The sequence below is a fragment of the Bombus terrestris genome, chromosome 10, assembly GCF_910591885.1.
Source record: "Bombus terrestris chromosome 10, iyBomTerr1.2, whole genome shotgun sequence".
Lineage (NCBI taxonomy): Eukaryota > Metazoa > Arthropoda > Insecta > Hymenoptera > Apidae > Bombus > Bombus terrestris.
Genome location: NC_063278.1, coordinates 12,101,503 through 12,117,546, shown reverse-complemented (window position 1 = coordinate 12,117,546; position 16,044 = coordinate 12,101,503).

Here is a 16,044-nt window from a genome sequence, read left to right as displayed (position 1 = left end):
AACGTATAACGTTATATGCTATTACGATATAACGTATAACGTTATATGCTATTACGATATAACGTATAACGTTATATGCTATTACGATATAACGTATAACGTTATATGCTATTACGATATAACGTATAACGTTATATGCTACTACGATATAACGTATAACGTTATATGCTATTACGATATAACGTATAACGTTATATACTATTACGATATAACGTATAACGTTATATAGTATTACGATATAACGTATAACGTTATATGCTACTAAGATATAACGTATAACGTTATATAGTATTACGATATAACGTATAACGTTATATGCTATTACGATATAACATATAACGTTATATACTATTACGATATAACGTATAACGTTATATAGTATTACGATATAACGTATAACGTTATATACTACTACGATATAACGTATAACGTTATATACTATTACGATATAACGTATAACGTTATATACTACTATGATATAACGTATAACGTTATATACTATTACGATATAACGTATAACGTTATATGCTATTACGATATAACGTATAACGTTATATGCTATTACGATATAACGTATAACGTTATATGCTATTACGATATAACGTATAACGTTATATAGTATTACGATATAACGTATAACGTTATATGCTACTAAGATATAACGTATAACGTTATATGCTATTACGATATAACGTATAACGTTATATGCTATTACGATATAACGTATAACGTTATATGCTATTACGATATAACGTATAACGTTATATACTATTACGATATAACGTATAACGTTATATACTACTACGATATAACGTATAACGTTATATACTATTACGATATAACGTATAACGTTATATGCTATTACGATATAACGTATAACGTTATATGCTATTACGATATAACGTATAACGTTATATGCTATTACGATATAACGTATAACGTTATATGCTATTACGATATAACATATAACGTTATATACTATTACGATATAACGTATAACGTTATATACTATTACGATATAACGTATAACGTTATATAATACTATGATATAACGTATAACGTTATATAGTATTACGATATAACGTATAACGTTATATGCTATTACGATATAACGTATAACGTTATATGCTATTACGATATAACGTATAACGTTATATGCTATTACGATATAACGTATAACGTTATATGCTACTACGATATAACGTATAACGTTATATGCTATTACGATATAACGTATAACGTTATATACTATTACGATATAACGTATAACGTTATATAGTATTACGATATAACGTATAACGTTATATGCTACTAAGATATAACGTATAACGTTATATGCTATTACGATATAACGTATAACGTTATATGCTATTACGATATAACGTATAACGTTATATGCTATTACGATATAACATATAACGTTATATGCTATTACGATATAACGTATAACGTTATATGCTACTACGATATAACGTATAACGTTATATAGTATTACGATATAACGTATAACGTTATATGCTATTACGATATAACGTATAACGTTATATGCTATTACGATATAACGTATAACGTTATATGCTATTACGATATAACGTATAACGTTATATGCTACTACGATATAACGTATAACGTTATATGCTATTACGATATAACGTATAACGTTATATATTATTACGATATAACATATAACGTTATATACTATTTCGATATAACGTATAACATTATATGCTATTATGATATAGCTAATAACGTTATATAGTATTACGATATAACCTTTAACGTTATATACTATTACGATATAACGTATAACGTTATATGCTATTACGATATAACGTATAACGTTATATGCTATTACGATATAACGTATAACGTTATATGCTATTACGATATAACGTATAACGTTATATGCTATTATGATATATCCAATAACGTTATATAGTATTACGATATAACGTATAACGTTATATACTACTATGATATAACGTATAACGTTATATAGTATTACGATATAACGTATAACGTTATATGCTATTACGATATAACGTATAACGTTATATGCTATTACGATATAACGTATAACGTTATATAGTATTACGATATAACGTATAACGTTATATACTATTACGATATAACGTATAACGTTATATGCTATTACGATATAACGTATAACGTTATATGCTATTACGATATAACGTATAACGTTATATAGTATTACGTTACAACGTATAACGTTATATACTATTACGATATAACGTATAGCGTTATGTGTTATTGCGATATAACATATAACGTTATATACTATTACGATATAACGTATAACGTTATATAGTATTACGATATAACATATAACGTTATATACTATTACGATATAACGTATAACGTTATATGCTATTATGATATAGCTGATAACGTTATATAGTATTACGATATAACGTGTAACGTTATATACTATTACGATATAACATATAACGTTATATACTGTTACGATATAACGTATAACGTTATATACTATTACGATATAACGTATAACGTTATATAGTATTACGATATAACGTATAACGTTATATGCTACTAAGATATAACGTATAACGTTATATAGTATTACGATATAACGTATAACGTTATATGCTATTACGATATAACGTATAACGTTATGTACTATTACGATATAACGTATAACGTTATATGCTATTGTGATATAGCTAATAACGTTATATAGTATTACGATATAACGTATAACGTTATATGCTATTACGATATAACCTATAACGTTATATAGTATTACGATATAACGTATAACGTTATATGCTGTTACGATATAACGTATAACGTTATATGCTATTACGATATAACGTATAACGTTATATGCTATTACGATATAACGTATAACGTTATATGCTATTACGATATAACGTATAACGTTATATGCTATTACGATATAACGTATAACGTTATATGCTATTACGATATAACATATAACGTTATATAATACTATGATATAACGTATAACGTTATATAGTATTACGATATAACGTATAACGTTATATGCTATTACGATATAACGTATAACGTTATATGCTATTACGATATAACGTATAGCGTTATATACTATTACGATATAACGTATAGCGTTATATACTATTACGATATAACGTATAGCGTTATATGTTATTACGATATAACATATAACGTTATATGCTATTACGATATAACGTATAACGTTATATGCTATTACCATATAACATATAACGTTATATACTATTACGATATAACGTATAACGTTATATAGTATTACGATATAACGTATAACGTTATATACTACTACGATATAACGTATAACGTTATATACTATTACGATATAACGTATAACGTTATATACTACTAGGATATAACGTATAACGTTATATACTATTACGATATAACGTATAACGTTATATGCTATTACGATATAACGTATAACGTTATATGCTATTACGATATAACGTATAACGTTATATGCTATTACGATATAACGTATAACGTTATATGCTATTAAGATATAACATATAACGTTATATGCTATTACGATATAACGTATAACGTTATATGCTATTACGATATAACGTATAACGTTATATGCTACTACGATATAACGTATAACGTTATATGCTATTACGATATAACGTATAACGTTATATACTATTACGATATAACGTATAACGTTATATAGTATTACGATATAACGTATAACGTTATATGCTACTAAGATATAACGTATAACGTTATATGCTATTACGATATAACGTATAACGTTATATGCTATTACGATATAACGTATAACGTTATATGCTATTACGATATAACATATAACGTTATATGCTATTACGATATAACGTATAACGTTATATGCTATTACGATATAACGTATAACGTTATATACTATTACGATATAACGTATAACGTTATATGCTATTACGATATAACGTATAACGTTATATGCTATTACGATATAACGTATAACGTTATATACTATTACGATATAACGTATAACGTTATATGCTATTACGATATAACGTATAACGTTATATGCTATTACGATATAACGTATAACGTTATATGCTATTACGATATAACGTATAACGTTATATGCTATTACGATATAACATATAACGTTATATACTATTACGATATAACGTATAACGTTATATAGTATTACGATATAACGTATAACGTTATATGCTATTACGATATAACGTATAACGTTATATGCTATTACGATATAACGTATAACGTTATATGCTATTACGATATAACGTATAACGTTATATGCTATTACGATGTAACGTATAACGTTATATCCTATTACGATATAACGTATAACGTTATATGCTATTACGATATAACGTATAACGTTATATGCTATTACGATATAACGTATAACGTTATATACTATTACGATATAACGTATAACGTTATATACTATTACGATATAACGTATAACGTTATATGCTATTACGATATAACATATAACGTTATATACTATTACGATATAACGTGTAACGATATATAATACTATGATATAACGTATAACGTTATATAGTATTACGATATAACGTATAACGTTATATGCTATTACGATATAACGTATAACGTTATATGCTATTACGATATAACATATAACGTTATATACTATTACGATATAACGTATAACGTTATATGCTATTACGATATAACGTATAACGTTATATAGTATTACGATATAACGTATAACGTTATATGCTATTACGATATAACGTATAACGTTATATGCTATTACGATATAACGTATAACGTTATATGCTATTACGATATAACGTATAACGTTATATACTATTACGATATAACGTATAACGTTATATAGTATTACGATATAACGTATATCGTTATATACTATTACGATATAACGTATAGCGTTATATGTTATTACGATATAACATATAACGTTATATAGTATTACGATATAACGTATAACGTTATATAGTATTACGATATAACATATAACGTTATATGCTATTACGATATAACGTATAACGTTATATACTATTACGATATAACGTATAACGTTATATGCTATTACGATATAACATATAACGTTATATGCTATTACGATATAACGTATAACGTTATATACTATTACGATAAAGTGGATAACGTTATATACTACTAGGATATAACGTATAACGTTATATAGTATTACGATATAACGTATAACGTTATATACTACTATGATATAACGTATAACGTTATATACTATTACGATATAACGTATAACGTTATATAGTATTACGATATAACGTATAACGTTATATAGTATTACGATATAACGTATAACGTTATATGCTATTACGATATAACGTATAACGTTATATGCTATTACGATATAACGTATAACGTTATATGCTATTACGATATAACATATAACGTTATATACTATTACGATATAACGTATAACGTTATATAGTATTACGATATAACGTATAACGTTATATACTATTACGATATAACGTATAACGTTATATACTATTACGATATAACGTATAACGTTATATACTATTACGATATAACGTATAACGTTATATAGTATTACGATATAACGTATAACGTTATATGCTATTACGATATAACGTATAACGTTATATCCTATTACGATATAGCGTATAACGTTATATAGTATTACGATATAACATATAACGTTATATAGTATTACGATATAACGTATATCGTTATATACTATTACGATATAACATATAACGTTATATAGTATTACGATATAACATATAACGTTATATACTATTACGATATAACGTATAACGTTATATAGTATTACGATATAACGTATAACGTTATATACTATTACGATATAACGTATAACGTTATATAGTATTACGATATAACGTATAACGTTATATACTACTAGGATATAACGTATAACGTTATATACTATTACGATATAACGTATAACGTTATATGCTATTACGATATAACGTATAACGTTATATGCTATTACGATATAACGTATAACGTTATATGCTATTACGATATAACGTATAACATTATATGCTATTACGATATAACAGATAACGTTATATACTATTACGATATAACGTATAACGTTATATACTATTACGATATAACGTATAACGTTATATAATACTATGATATAACGTATAACGTTATATACTATTACGATATAACGTATAACGTTATATAATACTATGATATAACGTATAACGTTATATAGTATTACGATATAACGTATAACGTTATATGCTATTACGATATAACGTATAACGTTATATGCTATTACGATATAACGTATAGCGTTATATACTATTACGATATAACGTATAACGTTATATGTTATTACGATATAACATATAACGTTATATACTATTACGATATAACGTATAACGTTATATAGTATTACCATATAACGAATATCGTTATATACTATTACGATATAACGTATAGCGTTATATGTTATTACGATATAACGTATAACGTTATATAGTATTACGATATAACATATAACGTTATATAGTATTACGATATAACATATAACGTTATATGCTATTACGATATAACGTATAACGTTATATGCTATTACGATATAACGTATAACGTTATATGCTATTACGATATAACCTATAACGTTATATAGTATTACGATATAACGTATAACGTTATATGCTATTACGATATAACGTATAACGTTATATGCTATTACGATATAACGTATAACGTTATATAGTATTACGATATAACATATAACGTTATATACTATTACGATATAACGTATAACGTTATATACTATTACGATATAACGTATAACGTTATATAATACTATGATATAACGTATAACGTTATATAGTATTACGATATAACGTATAACGTTATATGCTATTACGATATAACGTATAACGTTATATGCTATTACGATATAACGTATAGCGTTATATACTATTACGATATAACGTATAGCGCTATATGTTATTACGATATAACATATAACGTTATATACTATTACGATATAACGTATAACGTTATATGCTATTACGATATAACGTATAACGTTATATGCTATTACGATATAACGTATAACGTTATATCCTATTACGATATAACGTATAACGTTATATGCTATTACGATATAACGTATAACGTTATATGCTATTACGATATAACGTATAACGTTATATACTATTACGATATAACGTATAACGTTATATACTATTACGATATAACGTATAACGTTATATAGTATTACGATATAACGTATATCGTTATATACTATTACGATATAACGTATAGCGTTATATGTTATTACGATATAACATATAACGTTATATAGTATTACGATATAACGTATAACGTTATATAGTATTACGATATAACATATAACGTTATATACTATTACGATATAACGTATAACGTTATATGCTATTATGATATAGCTAATAACGTTATATCGTAATAGTATATAACCTTTAACGTTATATACTATTACGATATAACGTATAACGTTATATGCTATTACGATATAACGTATAACGTTATATGCTATTACGATATAACGTATAACGTTATATAGTATTACGATATAACGTATAACGTTATATACTATTACGATATAACGTATAGCGTTATATGTTATTACGATATAACATATAACGTTATATACTATTACGATATAACGTATAACGTTATATAGTATTACGATATAACGTATAACGTTATATACTATTACGATATAACGTATAGCGTTATATGTTATTACGATATAACATATAACGTTATATACTATTACGATATAACGTATAACGTTATATAGTATTCCGATATAACGTATAACGTTATATGCTATTACGATATAACGTATAACGTTATATCCTATTACGATATAGCGTATAACGTTATATAGTATTACGATATAACATATAACGTTATATAGTATTACGATATAACGTATATCGTTATATACTATTACGATATAACATATAACGTTATATAGTATTACGATATAACATATAACGTTATATACTATTACGATATAACGTATAACGTTATATAGTATTACGATATAACGTATAACGTTATATAGTATTACGATATAACATATAACGTTATATACTATTTCGATATAACGTATAACGTTATATGCTATTATGATATAGCTAATAACGTTATATAGTATTACGATATAACCTTTAACGTTATATGCTATTACGATATAACGTATAACGTTATATGCTATTACGATATAACGTATAACGTTATATGCTATTACGATATAACGTATAACGTTATATGCTATTATGATATATCCAATAACGTTATATAGTATTACGATATAACGTATAACGTTATATGCTATTACGATATAACGTATAACGTTATATACTATTACGATAAAGCGTATAACGTTATATACTACTATGATATAACGTATAACGTTATATACTATTACGATATAACGTATAACGTTATATGCTATTGTGATATAGCTAATAACGTTATATAGTATTACGATATAACGTATAACGTTATATGCTATTACGATATAACATATAACGTTATATAGTATTACGATATAACGTATAACGTTATATGCTATTACGATATAACGTATAACGTTATATAGTATTACGATATAACGTATAACGTTATATGCTATTACGATATAACGTATAACGTTATATAGTATTACGATATAACGTATAACGTTATATGCTATTACGATATAACGTATAACGTTATATGCTATTACGATATAACGTATAACGTTATATGCTATTACGATATAACCTATAACGTTATATGCTATTACGATATAACGTATAACGTTATATGCTATTACGATATAACGTATAACGTTATATGCTATTACGATATAACGTATAACGTTATATAGTATTACGATATAACGTATAGCGTTATATCCTATTACGATATAACATATAACGTTATATACTATTACGATATAACGTATAACGTTATATAGTATTACGATATAACGTATAACGTTATATACTAGTACGATATAACGTATAACGTTATATACTATTACGATATAACGTATAACGTTATATACTACTATGATATAACGTATAACGTTATATACTATTACGATATAACGTATAACGTTATATGCTATTACGATATAACGTATAACGTTATATGCTATTACGATATAACGTATAACGTTATATGCTATTACGATATAACGTATAAAGTTATATGCTATTACGATATAACATATAACGTTATATACTATTACGATATAACGTATAATGTTATATACTATTACGATATAACGTATAACGTTATATAATACTATGATATAACGTATAACGTTATATAGTATTACGATATAACGTATAACGTTATATGCTATTACGATATAACATATAACGTTATATACTATTACGATATAACGTATAACGTTATATGCTATTATGATATAGCTAATAAAGTTATATAGTATTACGATATAACCTTTAACGTCATATACTATTACGATATAACGTATAACGTTATATGCTATTACGATATAACGTATAACGTTATATGCTATTACGATATAACGTATAACGTTATATGCTATTACGATATAACGTATAACGTTATATACTACTATGATATAACGTATAACGTTATATAGTATTACGATATAACGTATAACGTTATATGCTATTACGATATAACGTATAACGTTATATACTACTATGATATAAAGTATAACGTTATATAGTATTACGATATAACGTATAACGTTATATGCTATTACGATATAACGTATAACGTTATATACTACTATGATATAACGTATAACGTTATATAGTATTACGATATAACGTATAACGTTATATGCTATTACGATATAACGTATAACGTTATATACTACTATGATATAACGTATAACGTTATATAGTATTACGATATAACGTATAACGTTATATGCTATTACGATATAACGTATAACGTTATATACTACTATGATATAACGTATAACGTTATATAGTATTACGATATAACGTATAACGTTATATGCTATTACGATATAACGTATAACGTTATGTACTATTACGATATAACGTATAACGTTATATGCTGTTGTGATATAGCTAATAACGTTATATAGTATTACGATATAACGTATAACGTTATATGCTATTACGATATAACATATAACGTTATATAGTATTACGATATAACGTATAACGTTATATGCTATTACGATATAACATATAACGTTATGTACTATTACGATATACCGTATAACGTTATATACTACTATGATATAACGTATAACGTTATATACTATTACGATATAACGTATAACGTTATATGCTATTACGATATAACGTATAACGTTATATACTATTACGATATAACGTATAACGTTATATGCTATTACGATATAACATATAACGTTATATACTATTACGATATAACGTATAACGTTATATACTACTATGATATAACGTATAACGATATATACTATTACGATATAACGTATAACGTTATATGCTATTACGATATAACGTATAACGTTATATGCTATTACGATATAACGTATAGCGTTATATACTATTACGATATAACGTATAACGTTATATGCTATTACGATATAACGTATAACGTTATATGCTATTACGATATAACGTATAACGTTATATGCTATTACGATATAACATATAACGTTATATACTATTACGATATAACATATAACGTTATATACTATTACGATATACCGTATAACGTTATATACTACTATGATATAACGTATAACGTTATATACTATTACGATATAACGTATAACGTTATATGCTATTACGATATAAGGTATAACGTTATATGTTATTACGATATAACATATAACGTTATATACTATTACGATATAACGTATAACGTTATATAGTATTACGTTATAACATATAACGCTATATACTATTACGATATAACGTATAACGTTATGTGCTATTATGATATAGCTAATAACGTTATATAGTATTACGATATAACCTTTAACGTTATATACTATTACGATATAACGTATAACGTTATATGCTATTACGATATAACATATAACGTTATATACTATTACGATATACCGTATAACGTTATATACTACTATGATATAACGTATAACGTTATATACTATTACGATATAACGTATAACGTTATATGCTATTACGATATAACGTATAACGTTATATGCTATTACGATATAACGTATAACGTTATATAGTATTACGATATAACATATAACGTTATATACTATTACGATATAACGTATAACGTTATATACTATTACGATATAACGTATAACGTTATATAATACTATGATATAACGTATAACGTTATATAGTATTACGATATAACGTATAACGTTATATGCTATTACGATATAACGTATAACGTTATATGCTATTACGATATAACGTATAGCGTTATATACTATTACGATATAACGTATAGCGCTATATGTTATTACGATATAACATATAACGTTATATACTATTACGATATAACGTATAACGTTATATGCTATTACGATATAACGTATAACGTTATATGCTATTACGATATAACGTATAACGTTATATCCTATTACGATATAACGTATAACGTTATATGCTATTACGATATAACGTATAACGTTATATGCTATTACGATATAACGTATAACGTTATATACTATTACGATATAACGTATAACGTTATATACTATTACGATATAACGTATAACGTTATATAGTATTACGATATAACGTATATCGTTATATACTATTACGATATAACGTATAGCGTTATATGTTATTACGATATAACATATAACGTTATATCGTAATACTATATAACGTATAACGTTATATAGTATTACGATATAACATATAACGTTATATACTATTACGATATAACGTATAACGTTATATGCTATTATGATATAGCTAATAACGTTATATCGTAATAGTATATAACGTTAAAGGTTATATACTATTACGATATAACGTATAACGTTATATGCTATTACGATATAACGTATAACGTTATATGCTATTACGATATAACGTATAACGTTATATAGTATTACGATATAACGTATAACGTTATATACTATTACGATATAACGTATAGCGTTATATGTTATTACGATATAACATATAACGTTATATACTATTACGATATAACGTATAACGTTATATAGTATTACGATATAACGTATAACGTTATATACTATTACGATATAACGTATAGCGTTATATGTTATTACGATATAACATATAACGTTATATACTATTACGATATAACGTATAACGTTATATAGTATTCCGATATAACGTATAACGTTATATGCTATTACGATATAACGTATAACGTTATATCCTATTACGATATAGCGTATAACGTTATATAGTATTACGATATAACATATAACGTTATATAGTATTACGATATAACGTATATCGTTATATACTATTACGATATAACATATAACGTTATATAGTATTACGATATAACATATAACGTTATATACTATTACGATATAACGTATAACGTTATATAGTATTACGATATAACGTATAACGTTATATAGTATTACGATATAACATATAACGTTATATACTATTTCGATATAACGTATAACGTTATATGCTATTATGATATAGCTAATAACGTTATATAGTATTACGATATAACCTTTAACGTTATATGCTATTACGATATAACGTATAACGTTATATGCTATTACGATATAACGTATAACGTTATATGCTATTACGATATAACGTATAACGTTATATACTACTATGATATAACGTATAACGTTATATAGTATTACGATATAACGTATAACGTTATATGCTATTACGATATAACGTATAACGTTATATACTACTATGATATAAAGTATAACGTTATATAGTATTACGATATAACGTATAACGTTATATGCTATTACGATATAACGTATAACGTTATATACTACTATGATATAACGTATAACGTTATATAGTATTACGATATAACGTATAACGTTATATGCTATTACGATATAACGTATAACGTTATATACTACTATGATATAACGTATAACGTTATATAGTATTACGATATAACGTATAACGTTATATGCTATTACGATATAACGTATAACGTTATATACTACTATGATATAACGTATAACGTTATATAGTATTACGATATAACGTATAACGTTATATGCTATTACGATATAACGTATAACGTTATGTACTATTACGATATAACGTATAACGTTATATGCTGTTGTGATATAGCTAATAACGTTATATAGTATTACGATATAACGTATAACGTTATATGCTATTACGATATAACATATAACGTTATATAGTATTACGATATAACGTATAACGTTATATGCTATTACGATATAACATATAACGTTATGTACTATTACGATATACCGTATAACGTTATATACTACTATGATATAACGTATAACGTTATATACTATTACGATATAACGTATAACGTTATATGCTATTACGATATAACGTATAACGTTATATACTATTACGATATAACGTATAACGTTATATGCTATTACGATATAACATATAACGTTATATACTATTACGATATAACGTATAACGTTATATACTACTATGATATAACGTATAACGATATATACTATTACGATATAACGTATAACGTTATATGCTATTACGATATAACGTATAACGTTATATGCTATTACGATATAACGTATAGCGTTATATACTATTACGATATAACGTATAACGTTATATGCTATTACGATATAACGTATAACGTTATATGCTATTACGATATAACGTATAACGTTATATGCTATTACGATATAACATATAACGTTATATACTATTACGATATAACATATAACGTTATATACTATTACGATATACCGTATAACGTTATATACTACTATGATATAACGTATAACGTTATATACTATTACGATATAACGTATAACGTTATATGCTATTACGATATAAGGTATAACGTTATATGTTATTACGATATAACATATAACGTTATATACTATTACGATATAACGTATAACGTTATATAGTATTACGTTATAACATATAACGCTATATACTATTACGATATAACGTATAACGTTATGTGCTATTATGATATAGCTAATAACGTTATATAGTATTACGATATAACCTTTAACGTTATATACTATTACGATATAACGTATAACGTTATATGCTATTACGATATAACGTATAACGTTATATGCTATTACGATATAACATATAACGTTATATACAATTACGATATAACGTATAACGTTATATGCTACTACGATATAACGTATAACGTTATATACTACTATGCTATAACGTATAACGTTATATAGTATTACGATATAACGTATAACGTTTTATGCTACTACGATATAACGTATAACGTTATATGCTATTACGATATAACGTATAACGTTATATACTATTACGATATAACGTATAACGTTATATAGTATTACGATATAACATATAACGTTATATACTATTACGATATAACATATAACGTTATATACTATTACGATATACCGTATAACGTTATATACTACTATGATATAACGTATAACGTTATATACTATTACGATATAACGTATAACGTTATATGCTATTACGATATAACGTATAACGTTATATGCTATTACGATATAACGTATAACGTTATATGCTATTACGATATAACGTATAACGTTATATGCTATTACGATATAACATATAACGTTATATACAATTACGATATAACGTATAACGTTATATGCTACTACGATATAACGTATAACGTTATATACTACTATGATATAACGTATAACGTTATATAGTATTACGATATAACGTATAACGTTTTATGCTACTACGATATAACGTATAACGTTATATGCTATTACGATATAACGTATAACATTATATGCTATTACGATATAACGTATAACATTATATACTATTACGATATAACGTATAACGTTATATGCTATTACGATATAACATATAACGTTATATACTATTACGATATAACGTATAACGTTATATACTACTATGATATAACGTATAACGTTATATCCTATTATGATATAACGTATAACGTTATATGCTATTACGATATAACGTATAACGTTATATGCTATTACGATATAACGTATAGCGTTATATACTATTACGATATAACGTATAGCGTTATATGTTATTACGATATAACATATAACGTTATATACTATTACGATATAACGTATAACGTTATATAGTATTACGATATAACGTATATCGTTATATACTATTACGATATAACGTATAGCGTTATATGTTATTACGATATAACATATAACGTTATATACTATTACGGTATAACGTATAACGTTATATAGTATTACGATATAACATATAACGTTATATACTAGTACGATATAACGTATAACGTTATGTGCTATTATGATATAGCTAATAACGTTATATAGTATTACGATATAACATATAACGTTATATAGTATTACGATATAACGTATATCGTTATATACTATTACGATATAACATATAACGTTATATAGTATTACGATATAACATATAACGTTATATACTATTACGATATAACGTATAACGTTATATAGTATTACGATATAACGTATAACGTTATATACTATTACGATATAACGTATAGCGTTATATGTTATTACGATATAACATATAACGTTATATACTATTACGATATAACGTATAACGTTATATATCATTACGATATAACATATAACGTTATATACTATTTCGATATAACGTATAATGTTATATGCTATTATGATATAGCTAATAACGTTATATAGTATTACGATATAACCTTTAACGTTATATACTATTACGATATAACGTATAACGTTATATGCTATTACGATATAACGTATAACGTTATATGCTATTACGATATATGTTATTACGATATAACATATAACGTTATATACTATTACGATATAACGTATAA